Below are 14973 nucleotides of genomic sequence, written 5' to 3'. Positions count from 1 at the left end.
TTAGTATTTTGAAGAAACCTCGATTTATTTTTATTTTTCAACCAAAACGTGCAAAACTCCAATTTTCTTATGAGTAAACATATACTCACGGGTCAAATTTCATTTACACATTTTGTAGCCATGGTTAGAACAAGATAAGAACCTTCCCCCTGAAATTTTGGAGTTTTTAAACGAGAGACGTTTGTAAAAAAACGAGAGACGTATTAATTATGAATTGTTTAAGGAGTTTAATTTCATAATTAACCATTCCTTTGTCGATTTTTTTTTGTTGTTGTGGAAAATCATATTTTAACGTTCTAAACATGTATGCAAAAAAAAGTCGTTAAAAATCAACCTCTAGGACACTTTCTAGACTTTGCGGCCTATATTTTAACGTCCTAAACATTTTTGTAAAAAAATCCTGAAAAATTCAATGTCTAGGATACTTTTTAGACTTTGCGTATATTACAGGGTCAAGAATAGGAAGAATCTAAAATTACAAGGTTAAAATGTGTGTTTTTATTTTTATAGGGTCATTTTCAATTTGTTGATAAATCGCACTTTTGCCCTAAACTTGTAGTCTTTCACAAACCGACGATTTTGACCCCTAGCTTTCAAAATTGTATTTTAACCTCCCAACTTTAGCCTATTTTATAAAAGTGCTGCTCCCCATTGATTTAATCAGGTCAACATGAACACCAAATTTAACTACTCATATGCCACATGTGTTTTTTTTTTTAAACAAAGTAAAAGTTAGCTTATCGATTAAAATACAAATAAAAATTAATTAAAGAAATAGAATGGTAGAGGAAAGGAGCTCCCAACCTTCCTATACAAAAGCAATTCTTATATGGTCACGTGACCTAGAAATTGCAATTGGTCACAACCAATCAAAACTTAACACATCATCATGTTGGTCTATGCGCGATAAAGAAGAGTGAATAGCGGTTTGAAAAATTTACTGAGTTTTAGCGAAAGCGTTTTGAAATATTTTGACTAATTGGAAATATGCTTTGAACAATCATACATTATGACAAAATGTTAAGACTATGTGCTAATAAGATTTCAATAGAATTGAGTGATTCACAAGCTAAATCTTATTTCAATCAAATATTAATAGTACTTGAACAATTCAATTTCAAAGCCAAACCTATAAGAAAGTATAACAAGCTAACAATAAAAAAAAAATGTATATGCAATTGATGAATTGGTTAGGAATTGAAACTAATTGATCCAATTAAAATAGTGAAATCCTAATTCAAGGAATTAGGCCAATTTTAGTCAAAACAACGTAGATGAAAATAAATTTCTATTCTATCAATTGATCAATTTAAACAAATATAATTATCGAAATTATAGAGGATAGAGAAGAGAGAAAGACACCGAGATTTTATAGTAGTTCGCTCTTTTGTCCTCGCTTCGAGCTACGTTCACTCTTCTTGATGAAAAACACCTCCACCAAGGACTTCCACTAATAGTAACAATGTTGAATTACAAATGTGATTACAATTCCTTGAAACTATCCTAGTTCTTCAACCCGTATGTAACCACTCCCCCAAACTTCAAATAACCTTTGAATTTAGTACTTCTTGATGTCTTCGAATCCTCAAGTACCCATGCACCCCTTTAAGCTCTTCACTCAAGCTCTTCGATGTTACGTCCGGCAAATGGATCCCCTTGAACACAAGAACAATTAGAAAGAACCCCTAAGACCTTTGGAAGTGGAATGAGATTATTCACTTCACTTTAGAACCTTGATTAAGCCCAACCAATTTTCTTGAAAGAATCAACTTATAATCCCTATTAGCACCCTATTAAATCATATGACTCAAAGTACAAAATGATTCTAAGAAAAAGTGTTTAATCTTGAAGAATGTATGAACAATGAGTTTTTGAGACCTAGAGACAATAGATGACAATGATTCAATAATTTGGGTGTTATGAGGTGGTGAGTATATATAGAATTGGGTGGCAAGTGCAAAATTTCGGCCAAAAACAACATACTGAATTGATTCACTAAATTTGTGAATCGATTCAGATAGCAAAAATACAAGCCAGATGACCAATGAAGATTGATATGATTCAATATATATTTGAATCGATTCAACTGAGCCCAAGATGAAGATTTGTACGATTCAGACTTTTATGAATCGATTCAGTGCAAGTCAGAGAAAAACCATGATACAATTCAGGAAAATTTGAATCGATTCAGATGTGATACAATTCAAAAACTTGTGAATCGTATCATTGGAAGTCAGAGATTTCTGATAATGAAATTCAAACACTAGTGAATCAATTCAGTTGCTAAAAAGATGAGATATAGCTAAGTTTCAAATATGTAAACAATGCACGTGACACTAATAAATCCTAGGACAATGAGACATAGTTGCTAGGTGCTTTAACATGACTATATGCTAGAAAAGAAAGAGCAAAACAAACATAAAAAAGATGAACTAAAGAGCATCATAAAAAACACATAAAGTAAAACTATATAGGCTTAACATCATACACATAAAGTAAATAAATAAAGGAAAATGTTAACTAGTGCCCCCGGGGCACTGGTTAAGAAAATCAAATATAGTATAAGGACCTTGGAACTTGTGTAGTCAAAGTTAAAAAAGTGTAAAGAATTATGTTTTCAATGCAAATATTTCCTTTTTGTTCCTTAACTAGTGCCCCGGGGGCACTGGATAACAAGACCCCCATAAATAAATAATCATAAGAAATAGATAGAATATGAACCAGATTTGTTTTTAAACCCGTGAAAAGAAAAAAAAAACTAGAGAGAGAGAGAAAGATATAGAGATAGAGATGGAGAGACAGATAAAGAGAGCAAAGTTGGTCGTTGCCCATGCCAGAACGACGACGAGGGTGGCGGTTGTAACAACCCGTTTTTCGTTAGAATTATTTTAATTATTTATTTTGTGTGTTTATATGTGCTTGTATTCGATTATTTATCTCTGTGTATTTTATCCGGTATTAGTGGATTTTGGCTTAAGAAGGGTATTTTAGTCATTTTAGACTCAGGGTATTTTGATCATTTAGTGAGCAAGTGTAAATTAGTCATTTTGTTATGAGAGTTTTTTTAGTGTTTTAAGTGGGAATGATTATTTTTACTAAGTTACTAGTGAGTTGGGGTAATTATTTAAGAGACGGTAATTATTCGTTATTTTGACGGTTTAAGTGTGTAGTAACTTTGGTGAATGAGTTGGTAAGAATATTGAGCTCATTAAGACAACTAGAGACTAAACTCATTTGTGTAGTGACTATATAAACACTAGTCTTATGAGAAAATTAGGTCATTACATTCATTCACTCATTTTTACAAAACATTTTGAGAGAGAAGTAGAGAGAGAAAGTGAATCAAGAGAAGGGATAGAAGTTGAACTAGAGAGAGAAAGCTTGGGATTGGAGGCTAGGAGCTAAATTGAAGGTAGGGTTTGCATTCTTGAAGATTAAAGGTAAGGGGGATGATATCTTTTCATAAATTAAGCTATAATCACTTATTTTCACTTATGGATTTAAGTGTTTTTGTAGTAATTGTGATTTTTTGTGGTTTTGAATGATGAAATTTGTGCTCCCATTTCATGTGAAATCGTGGGTATGATAAACTTCATGAAATTGATGTGTTATGTGCTTAAAACTCATGGTTGTTGTTGATAAGTTGTTTTTATGATTTTTACTTAAAGTGGTAAGAATGAGGTTGTTGATGAAATTATGCTTTGAATGATGTTGTGTTGTGTTGTTAATGAAGATTTATTCCTTGGGTATCTCTAATGATGTTGTTGCGATGAAGGTTGTTGTTGTTTGTTGAGTTTTGCGAAAATGGGTGAAAATGGAGAAAATGTGATTTAAATGTTTTTGAATGGATTGATGATGTTGGTAGGTTGAGTTAGAGCGCTTAGAATTTCTATTTTTCACTATAAGTTTTGGGTGCTGGATCAATAGGGAGAAAATGAGATTTTTGTGTGAAAAGTTGTTTTTAAGTGCTTTTGAAAAATAAGTGATTTTGAAATGAGAAATGTGGTTTGGGTGTGTTCTAAGAGTTTGTTATAAGAGGTTTAATCAAAGGTTAAGTTTGGAATTGATTTGGAAGTTTTGGAGTTGGAACAAGTGGCTCAAAAGTGATTTTTAGTGAAAATTCGCACTTGAGAAGCTGGAAAAACAGATTTTTGCGTATCCTGAACTTGTGTAAAAGACTACACCATGTGTAGTCGATTACACAAACCTTCTGCCCCCAGATTTTTCCTACTAGAAGGTGTAATCGATTACGCCTTTTCTGTAATCGATTACATCCTGTTCTAAACCTTCAAAACGCGTTTTTCTTCTTTCGAAATGCTTCCAAACTCATTTCTAAGGGTATGGAGTTTATCCTAACCATCAATGGGTGTTTTTATGAAAGAAATAACTTAGTATAAAGGGTCTAATGAGGTCTTGTATTATTTGAAATTGAAAGGATTAATTATGAGACGAACTTAGGCAAATTTTGGAATTGGTCGGAATTAGCCTATGAAACGTATATGTATATGCGACTGCACTTATATGTGAATTGTAGGTATAGTCGGTTAAGGCATTTGAATTTGTTTACTTGAATTTGGAAAGATAATCGGAAAATGCTAGTTTTTGCAAATATAAACGAACTTTGTCCAATTAAGACTTTGTGCCCGGATAACTTACCACTTGCTTTATATTTGTAATGATATGTTAGAGTAAGAATGAACCTATGATGTATGGGTGTTTATTTGGATGAATGTTGTGATGTGGTCAATTGTCTGTATTTTATGAAAGATGTGATTTTGAACTTTATGTTCTCTAAGTTGATTGATATTGATGATGATTATGTTGATGTTTGATGACGATTATGTTGGTGATTTTGATATAGGTAAGTTATTGGCGACGAATTCTTACATGAAATTGGCGATGACTTTGATGGTGTGTGCATGTATTGAAAAATGTTGATGTTGATTGTTGACGACTTGTTGAACATATGCATTAATTGAGTCATATGTTCATGCATTCATGATGTTGGTGTCAGATGTTTATATCATTATTGCGACGACCGGATCTTTGTATCCATATTGGCGATGACCAGATCTTTGTATCCATATTAGCGACGACCGAATGCTTTGCATTCATATTCGCGACGATTATGGTACAAATGTATCTTGAGGTGACGACCTCGGTGTTGATTTGGTACCACATGCATATAGAGTCGTGTCTAGGCGCATTGCATAACTTGACAGTTGTCATACTTGCTTATGTACATTGATGAATTATGTGAATGATTTGAATATGTGCTTGGGTAATTTATGGGCATTAGTGAACTTGGTGAATTGTGTACTTGATGATGTTTTGTTATACTTGTACACTTGGTGATTTTAACTGATGATGTTTATTTGGGTGAAAAATAATGAAGTGTGAATTATATGTGATTTGATGATCTTTTTGGTGACGATGATTTCCTTGCTTATACTTTTGAAATGATGGATTGTAATTGTTGAGTTGGTTATTCTAATTGAAGAATAAAGTGAGTAATTCTTATATTGTTAGATGATATAAATGATGAGTTAATGATGATTTAAAGTATGAATATACTTGATGTGTTATATAAAAGTATGATAACATGATTAATGTTGAATTGTGGATAATATATATGTGATGGTAGTATTCTAGGAATGTTGAGTATGTATATGTGTCATGCATGAAATCATTGAATGCTTATGTTTGATTATGCTTTAATTGTGAATTGTGAACTAACCTCCAGTGGTCGTTTGGTTGACCGCCTTCCTTATCTGTATGGATGGATAGACGGTGTGCAAGAATAATTTGCTTTGCTTTTGTGAGTTGCTTGAGGATAGCTTGGAGCTACCTCGTTTACTGTTTTCTGTGTCTTAGACTTTAGGGCTCTGATTATGTGTCGGTTTTGATGTTTATCTTTATTTTGTCTGTTGGAGATTTTTGAGACTATGTATTAATGTTGACATCAGTTGTATGATGACATGGCTACTTGGAGACTTATTTTATTATGGTTGATTGTTGAGATGTTTTACTATATGTAGTTGTGATGATGTTCTTATTCTGCTGCGAAGTTTTGAAAAAAATGTTATTTATGCATGCTTGGTGATTTATTGGCGAAATAACATCTAGATTTTTGATATGCTAGTATCATTAGCGTAATTTATCGCTTTTAGAGTTTAGGGTGTTACAGCGGTGAAGACAACTGCGACTTCGATGTTGATGACGGTGACAAAGAAGGTGCAACGATGGCCATGTCAGAACGAAGACAAGTGTGGCGGTGAAAACAGCGGCAATGCCGATGTTGATGACAATGATGGTGACGGCCACGACGTTGTGATTCACTTTCACTGCTCAATGCTCGTGGTTGGGAAGAAGGGGAAGTTAAAAGAGATTGAGTGGTGAAAATAATATGGGATTAGTGAATCATATTGAACTGGTTCATCAAATCGAACCGTTATATCACTCAAATTGGACATTTTATTTTATCAAATTCAACTGGTTTATCACTTATTGTATTATTGTTGAAATGGTTTTTGGAAATTTGGCTTAGGGGGAACCAATTTTGTCGGTGTTTAGTTTTACAATGTGTTTCAATTGTTTTGGTTTGTAACATAGTTCAACTTTGGCCCCAAATAATATAGGAGATATTGCTTTGAAACTCAGCTGGTGATTGAGGTACGATTGTTTATTGACTGCAATTTGTGTTGAGTGTATTGTAAAAATTCAGGAGGTTGAGGAACCATGAGACTGAATTGGAAGATTAGTGGCATTGAAGTTCTGCAAAGTCATGGTTATGTTATGTTATGTTACCAACTTTGTAATTTTCCATACTCCATCTTTGCTTACATTGAATTGCACCATCACCCTGCAATTTGTTCTTGAATCAGATCTTTCATACGCTACTTCCCCTTCCGGTTCATTGTTCTTAAACCCTTGTTTGGAACAATAAAAATGCTTCAAACATGTGTTCTTTTTCTCATTATTATAGTAACACTCCTTCCATTTTCTCGTACTAAAACTCATTTTGAAGGCATGTTGTTGATATAAGTTATAGGCATCATCTTTACTAAACACAACTTGACCAAGAAATATATCTTTAGGCTCTTTAATTCCAACATATCGATATTCATTTTCGTCCATATTTTCGTCAACAATAGCCAATGTCTTATTAAAAACTGCATCTTTCACTTTTATGGCTTAAAATACACATTTTAGAAATCAATTTAAATACACTTGTTAGATTAAAATTGTAGTCAGAAGCACTAAATTAAAATAAGCAGAAGCACTAAACCAAAATAAGCGGCCCATTAAATACACTTCCAATACAGCCACCACTAGGGCTAATAACAAGCGAAAATCTGATCAAAGAAGGGATACTACACCATAGTCCTCGTGAGCTTAGCTCAGTTGGTATGGACAATGTATAAAATATGCAAGGTCCGAGGTTCAAACCCCGACCACCACAAAAAAAAAAAAAACCAACACAAACTGTCAATAAACTTTCAAATTTGGAGACCAAAACAGGAAGTTACAAGGGATAAAAACCAGAAAAATATTGCAGCAGAAATAAGGAAAACAACATAGCACAATCCACACAAACTAGCTACAACAAGTTTTTTACACTCCATAGAAACACAATTTGATAAAAAAAAATTAAGAAGAACTTGCCCATGAAAACAACCTAGAAATTGATTATGCTTGACATTGTTTAGAAGATGGAAGGTGAAACGTATAAATTGCAGGATGAGATACAATTGGGAAAATTTTGTATGGAAAATAACTTTTGAGTTTTTATGTCTTTACCTTTTTATTGAATTTTTTTTCTCTCTTTATTATATTTATTTACTTTATGTGTATGAGATGTCAAGTTTTGATTGGCCGTGACCAATTGCAATTTCTTGGTCATGTGACCATCTAAGAATTGCTCTCTATACACTCACGCTTCCTCTCAAGATATGCAATTACATTTGCAAACTTTCACTCTTCATTTCGTTCAATCCTTAATTGTTGCATATTAATTGAAAGCACTCTCACTCTTCCTCTCAATATCTACAATTACATACGCAAACAGGTATAATTTGTGGTTATGTTGTCGAGGTCCCAACCGTCATGAAAGCGAATGAGATGAAGGATTAAACGAAATTGACACATCATCATATAGTGTTTATAGCTATGTTTTTGAGTCATTTGATAAGTATTTGAAGACAATTTCTAGGATTTTTAGATGAGTTGCTCATGATTTTGGGGCCATTTTGTAGTGTTCTGATTTGAGTTGTTGTAATTTTATTTCTTCCCTAACCAGACAACTTCATAGGTATTTTGAAACACCTCATGGAAGTTATGAAAGCATTTTGCTATTGCACAATATGCCCCTGATCATGTCTCGCGTGCCCATACACATAACTAGGGAAGAAGGCAGTTTTGCCACTGCCTCACCTCACGCGCCCAGGCGCATGCTCCACTCGTGTTGGTTGATAAAAAATAACTTTTTGTTGTTTTTTTGCAGCTTGGAGGAAAAGTTCATGCAAATTAATGGATAGCATCGCTCCAGAAGGTAGTAACAGCTGGTTTCAAGAAGAAAAAAACCAGGAACACCAAGGGAAAAGAGAGGACCAAGTTGAATTGATAAGGAATCACTTAGCATTCGCTAAAGAGGAGGAATTTTCAACACAAATGGTGGAAGCTAAAACGGCATAAAAAAGTGAACCTAGCATTCAGAACCTCCAAGAAAAGATGGAGAAATTCCTTCAGGGATTGAAAGTGAGCATAAATGAGATACAATTCGAACAACAGCACCGTCAAACAATCTTCGAAGACTCCTTGAAAAAATTAGAAGCTATGATCCAGGAGATTAAAGATCAATGGATGCAAGGATCCTACAAGAATAATGAGCAGATGATTGCATACGATGCTAAGAGGGAAGCATGTCAATCAATGGAATTGCGCAAAAAAAAAATCCTGTCTCCAATAAATCCAAGGAAAGAAACAGGGGCGGTAGAGAGGAAAGGCAATGAAGAAAAGGGTGTCTTAAGGAAGAAATAGGGAGAGTAGGAAAATAGCAAAGTAATGCGGGAATGGTTGATCGATGAAGGGTCAATGTTGAGAAATACAAAAAGCCAGCTTCTTAGAGATGGTGATAAGCCGCAAGCAATACCGTCTTATGTGAAGTATGCTTACCTAAACCTTAAGCAAGAAAAAAGAAGACAGGCGCAGTTTCGAAAATTTTTATGGAAATGATCACCAAGTTGCAAGTCTACATGTCATTTGTTGAAGCTCTTGATTAAAGATCAATGAATGCAAGGATACTACAAGAAGAATGAGCAGATGATTGCATATGATGCTAAGAGGGAAGCATATCGATAAATGGAATTGCGCAATAAAAAAAATCCTGTCTCCAATAAATCCAAGGAAAGAAACAGGGGAGGTAGAGAGGAAAGGCAATGAAGAAAAGGGTGTCTTAAGCAAGAAATAGGGAGAGTCAGAAAATAGAGAAGTAATGCGGGAATAGTTGATCAATGAAGGGTCAATGTTGAGAAATACAAAAAGCCAGCTTCTCAGATATGGTAATAAGCCGCAGGCAATACCATCTTATGTGAAGCATACTTACCCAACCTTAAGCAAGAAGAAAGAAGACGGGCGCAGTTTCGAAAATTTTATGGAAATGATCGCCAAGTTGCAAGTCAACATGTCATTTGTTGAAGCTCTTGATCAAATATCAGTATATGCAAAATTCACGACATAGTTAATGAAGAAGAAGCGGATGCTACGTGATGATGAAAATGATGAGTTAACTGAAGAAAATGTCTACCTGCGCACTTGAGTTAACACGTATCATTGGATGGGCTTCGGCTCATACCGGCACAGCTGATTTTAGCATCGGAAATAAGCTTATTGGACACAATCGTCCGTTACTAGAGTTATAAGTTTAGAGAAGACCTCATCGGTGTGAGGATCTGCTGCTGGTAGATCAATGACGGAGTGAAAGGATGTTAACGATCAATATGGGAGAGTGAGCGTTAAGGATTCCAAGTTCCAACAACCTCAAGGATTTCAAATTAGTAAAATCACAATGACTCACCACTTGAGAAGTGTGGGAATGGAGATGGACAAAAAAGTTGTGAAAGATCAACTATGATTGTTGTGCTGCTTTTGTTGTTTTTAGAAGTCACCACCGGAGAAGTTCTTTGTTTTCTATGGTGTATTCTGATTCTAATTGTCATACTTTTTACTTTCAGTTTATGATTATCAGAATCAAAATACTAGGCTACTTCATTAAATATGAATCAGAACATTACATGCTTCAATAATATATTTTAGTGGTGTATTTTGATTCTGATTGTCTTTAATACCAGGCTACTTTTGAATATTTGTTTCCTGTTAATCGTTGTACTTTAAATCACCTTTGTGCACCGTACCTCAAATGAGTTGGTACTCGTTAAACATTCAGAGACGAAAATGACTATTTGCCTATGTTTTAAGTAGAAAATGGTTTTCTGCATATTTAATATCAGAGCCTGTTATACTCAGAGATTTAGGCTATCATAGACTTTAAAATAGTTATAAATTTGTTTCAGTAGCGTATGTATCAAGTTAGAAGAATTTTAGGCATTACGGAATCGAAACATATACACTAGGAAATGTCTGGTCTGCTGGTGAAATGATGTTCTACATTTTGTTTCTCCCTAGATTCCAGCACTGCTTGTTGATGAATCTTCATACTAATAGATTAACTTTTTTGGTTACTATTTTGTGCCTCTTGTATGTGTATCTGACAATAGAGGGCATAAACATTAAAATTCCCTTTCAAAGTAAAGACACAAACTACTGGAGTCATTGAGATGTTTAAGATTTATACAAGAGAAGAATGCATAAAAATACGATATTTGACCTTACAAATGCACCCAGGTGAAATTAAGGTTCTAAGATACTAACTGAAAATGAAAAATGAAAATTACATTTACAGAGACTTACAAAGTTTTAATCCAGTAAAGAATTTGTTCAATGTAAAATCTTCAGAAACTCTATCCACATCATTTAAATTACAACCATTGTTTGACAGCACAAGTTATACTTGTCCAGGAGAAGAAATTAATCTTTTAATATTAAGTGGTCCATCCACTGTATTCTTGCCGGGAAGAGTCTCAGTTCAATGATTAGTATTTGAATTGGAAGAACGAAATGGCCACAAAAAGGAAAATGGATTTCTCCTTCCTCGGCCATTATTGTTTTGACCAGTACTATTGCCATTCCTTCCTCCCCAATTTCGACTACCACGTCCATGAGGCGGAAGCTCAACACGGCAAACAGGACATGAATTATGCTGAATTAACCAAGGAACAATGCAATCTGAGTGGTAAATATGCTTACATGCCATTTCCCTTGCCTTAGAGCCGAGTTCAAATCTTTCTATACAAATTGGACAATGTGAATCGGAGTGAAGATGTGCTTGTGTGATCTTAATGGTAGGCATTGCTTCAATTGAAGATCGTGAGGCCGGGGCTGGACCACGAGTGTTTGTATTGAGTTGTTCGATAAGTTCATCTAGTCCGTGATCCATAAAGTAGCCACCAAAATCAGAGCGCCTATGATCACCTCTAGAGGTAGGTGTTTGACCTTGAAATATTAAATAACGACCAGAAGAACTAAAAACACCCCAAGTCTGTTCAGGAACAGAACCAGAAACAGATCTTCTTCTGACATCAAAGTTTGTGGCTCTTCCATCCATTCTCTGCCTCATGTAACTATCAATAGCATCTCTAAACCCAATTCTTGGTACAGAACCTCTTTGACTTACAACAGCATGTATAGCATCGAAAATATCAGGATCATCTTGAAACTCTTCCAACTGTGATGACGATGCAAGTCCTCGATTCTCATGCATTTCTTGCACAAATCCTCCATCGCAGTAAGGGCAAACTGCATCCCTCCCTGCAAGCAAGATTGGCTGCGTGCATGTATGACACCAGAATGTTGCTCTCCTTGACATTATTTCTCCTTCACTAGAACTTTAAATTCAGAAAATACACGAAAAGACTGGTTTTTTTCTGCATTAAAAATAGAGTTGGAAATAGAAATCACCAATGGAGTAAAAAAGGGTTATGAGGTATACATCATTAGGTCTAAGATTTTATACATCGAGTAGGTTATGCTTGTTATCAATGACAGATTATCAAGGTCAGTCAAAAATCGGCAATAGTAAGTATTAACATAGCATTGCCGCCTATGGCAAAAACAGAGCAGATATATTAGGTTTTTCCGTCTATGGAGGCTGGCACAAAATCCTCCATGCTATAATGCCATGGTGGACATTTAACAACACCGAAGCAACCAACCCTACAAAATCGACTTGTAAGGTGAGAGTTGTTTCTCATTTATGAAAACTTTTTCATACCATATCACATTCAACGTGAAACTCTCGGCAGGTGTAAACTAGTAAACCTAGGAATGGCGTGACCTTAAATTCTTTACAACCAGCAAAAGGACCAAATTAAATCAAAACATTGTTTTAAAAGGTTTTCGCCCTAAAATAAAAGGTTTTTCGTTAAGGGGTAACATATAAGTTAACTCGGAAAGAAAACAGCATGAACCAAAAAAGTAAAAAAAAGCATGTTCAAAATCATGAAGATTTCATTCAAATAACTCCATAAAAATGAAATTACAAGTCTAATATGATTATGAACATAGAGGTCGTGAACTTCTAGCATAGTTAACTATCTCTTTGTATAAAACCAGAGTAATTATATTTGTACAATCATTTGGCGACAACTTTTGTGACAACCTTCTTTTTCTCTCTTCTTATTGGTCAAAAACAATAGAAAGAGGAAAAAAAGCGAGAAAGTAAGAACATAATGTGAGTATGAGAGAGTTGTACAAAAGTTGTCTCAAAATGGTTGTACAAATATCATTTCTCATACAATCATGAGGATCTACAATCAATTTCACAATAATGCATATAATAAATTGTTCATCATTTGGAATCCGAGAATAAACGGCTTAAACAGATGCTAACTTCAAATGAGTTTTGGACTTGAATATTTTTTTTCAATAGTCTAAAAAATTAAAGAAATTGAATGTAACTACATGTGTTGGTGCTGGAGTCCGACGCTAACACATGTGGAACACCGACATTGGAGACACCTTTAATACCTAGTGCCAAGGTTACATAGGTTATCATCTTTTTTTGGTAGATAGACGGAATAACAATAAAAGGGCAACCCGGTGCACTAAAGCTCCCGCATACGCAGGGTCCGGGAAGGGGTCCCACCATTTGGTGTATTGTAAGCAGCCTTACCCTGTTTTTTTACACAAGAAGCTGTTTCCAGGACGTGAACCCCTGACCTTCTAGTCACATGACAATAACTTTACCAGTTGCGCCAAGGTTACCCCTTCATAAACGGAGTAACAATACCCACTTAAAAACTCACACAAAAGTGAGGGATCCTTGGTTTGAACCCGGGTCCCGATGTCCAGCCAAACAATTTCAACATTTTGTCATGTGAGCTAGGACTATTATTTAAAGAAAAGCTATGATCAACACACCAAATAACAGGTGAAGTCCAACAAAAACAGAAAGGAAAAAGAAAACTCTATAAACTCCAAGAGACAGACAAATTGAATATAATCAATTATTCACCATCAGGGAAAAAAAGTCAATTACAAGTAAATTTCAACAACACAAGAAAGAAAAAGCACATAAATTTCAAATGGGGTTTCAATTTTATTCAAACAATATTGAATTATTCAGAGTCTAAGTTCATACCTGTATATAATCCGCAGAATATAAATGATAAAACAGCAGCCAAAGTAATTAATAAGAGATAGAGCAATTTAAGAAAAGGGAAAAATATTAAGGATATACAGTAGTCCTATGAATGAAAGTGAAGTTACCTAGAAAAGGGAGAGAATACCAAAGAGAGGAAAAAAAAAAGTCCACGGGATGAGAAATTTCAAAGCGGTAGCGTGTAATTTTGAGTTTACTGGAGAAACAAAATTCATTTATGTTTTTTTTTTTTTTTTTAAGAAAAAAATTCATTTATAAACATCCATTTCACTAAAAATTTATCTTTAAATATAAGTCATTTTTTAAATTATTAGATACATTTATTACTAATTATTACTTTTATTTAGGAAATAACCTCTAAGTTTTAAAATGTTGCGATTTTGGCCCTTATTTAAAAAAATTACAATTTTGGTCTCTTTCGTCCAAAAATTGCTGAGAAGACGCCACGTGTCCCAAAAAGGGGTTATAATCGCAACTTTTTGAGAAGATAAGGGGTGAAAATATCATATTTCCCTTATGTTATGGGGTCAAAAGAGCATATTTCCCTAAACAAGGGGGGTCACTTTTGTCATTTTTTCATAGGGGGCCAAAATACAACTTTTTAAAACTTACTTAGCCTAACTTATTTTGAAATAAGAAAAATTAAATTTAATCCTCTAGGTTACACTAATATTATATTTTTTCTTAAAAAATGTGAAAAAAAACAAACAAAGAAGGCTTATATATAGGAACAAAATGAGTACTTTCATTTGATTTGATGTATACCGAATAATAGTCTTTGACTCATTAGTTACAAGGACATTGATGAATGATGAGAGATAGAAACCTCTAGGTTACAAATCATCTTCATTTTTTGCGTTAGAATATCCTCATTTGTTATTCTCTTCATTTGTTCTTTAGTTTTGGAAATATAATGTGAAGTTTGAAAACATTGTAAAATAATTAATGGTAAGATCTAAGGGTGTTCCAATTCAATGCAAACTGCAATAACCAAACCGAAAAACCAAAAACCAAACCAACACAAAAACAAAACAAAAACCGCAATTTTAAATGGATTGGATTGATTTTCGGTTCCCTTAGTATAAACTGATCCAATCGAATCCAATCCAAACCAAAATATTTATACTTATATATATATATATATATATATCATATGACTTTTTTTATAAATGTTTCCTTAATTTATATATATATAT

The 14973-nt window shown here is 34.0% G+C and overlaps 1 pseudogene across 3 annotated transcripts; it reads right to left on the bottom strand.

Moving 5' to 3' along the window:
• Positions 1 to 10845: 10845 nt before the first annotated feature.
• LOC146937436 (E3 ubiquitin-protein ligase RZF1 pseudogene) lies at positions 10846 to 13992 on the bottom strand (annotated as a pseudogene). 3 transcript variants are annotated; one of them, XR_015030939.1, is made up of 2 exons: positions 13885 to 13992; positions 10846 to 12041 (listed from the first exon to the last, which is right to left on the bottom strand). The product of XR_015030939.1 is annotated as an E3 ubiquitin-protein ligase RZF1 pseudogene, transcript variant X3 (transcript). The 3 variants fall into 3 exon arrangements; XR_015030938.1 differs by having other exon boundaries at positions 10846 to 12330; positions 13757 to 13906; XR_015030937.1 differs by having other exon boundaries at positions 13757 to 13906.
• Between the last annotated feature and the right edge of the window lie 981 nt (positions 13993 to 14973).

This window comes from Medicago sativa, chromosome 3 (assembly GCF_051527215.1).
Source record: "Medicago sativa cultivar Bolivia chromosome 3, Bolivia_mono, whole genome shotgun sequence".
NCBI classification, from domain to species: Eukaryota; Viridiplantae; Streptophyta; class Magnoliopsida; order Fabales; family Fabaceae; genus Medicago; species Medicago sativa.
This window is presented reverse-complemented; position numbering and strand designations above follow the sequence as displayed.